Here is a 1,122-nt window from a genome sequence, read left to right as displayed (position 1 = left end):
GACAAGTGAAAATTTGTGTTTGCAATAATTTCGCCAAAATCATTCTGAACCTAACGAAAAAAATATATTTCACTCTGTTTGTTTAGTATTAAATTACTGTAAACAAATCTAAAATATATTTAGTTGGATTAGGCTAAAATAAATTGCACTTGTTATAATAAGGTTAGCTAAGTTTTCTAAGATTCTTTTTGTGCAAAATTAAAATTTTTTACATTAACATTAATGAAAAAATATATCTTTAAACGTATAAAAGAAAATTTCAGAAAGGCCTTAATTTTAAATGAGTTCTTGCTAATTGACCAGTTTTACATATTCGCCATGACATATATATATATATTTACCTATGTATATATATATATATATATATATATATATATATATATATATATATATATATATATATATATATATATATATATATATATATATATATATATAAAGATACACTGTTTGGGTTCCTCTAAGATATAGTAATTCTAGATATTACTTTCATAAACTCGACATAATGTGCTTTAGAGAATAGTTAATAAATATACAAATAAGTAATACATTACAATACACGGATTCCATTAACACAGATATATCATCTAAGACAGTCTTTCCAAAGACTTAACACACTGGGAATATTACTTTTCTCAATAGAATTTCAGGCATACACAGTAGACTGAGCCGAAGCTGAGTGAGCACGATTTGCTCCTTATACACACGTATGGGTTAAGTAAAAGCCTCTAAAGCTTCGTAGCATAAACCTTGCTATGACGTCTTCTACCAGATACAGAAGCTTCTTCAGAGTAGTCAAAAGAGACACTGCCTAGACAAACCCTTGTGAACCACAGGTCACGTCCGGTCACGTGATATACTTAACATTTGGCACCTACTTGTGTCGTCACTAACCAGCCATACTCTTGAACTATGCAATGATAATTATGTACTTTTACATATGAGCTCATAACGAGACAGATGAATACATATATAACGATAAGGATCCAATATCTTCGTTTTAGCTAATAACGATGAAATACATACGAGATATCGTAACACCCCCCACCCCCCAAGAGTGGGTTCTCTTTGCTTGACACCTAAGTCTCTTCGAGAGTATTCGGAGATGAGGTAACTGCAGAA

The sequence above is a fragment of the Cherax quadricarinatus genome, chromosome 72, assembly GCF_038502225.1.
Source record: "Cherax quadricarinatus isolate ZL_2023a chromosome 72, ASM3850222v1, whole genome shotgun sequence".
In the NCBI taxonomy this organism is placed as follows: domain Eukaryota; kingdom Metazoa; phylum Arthropoda; class Malacostraca; order Decapoda; family Parastacidae; genus Cherax; species Cherax quadricarinatus.
The sequence above is the reverse complement of the archived record's forward strand: the minus strand, read 5'-3'. Positions refer to the sequence as shown.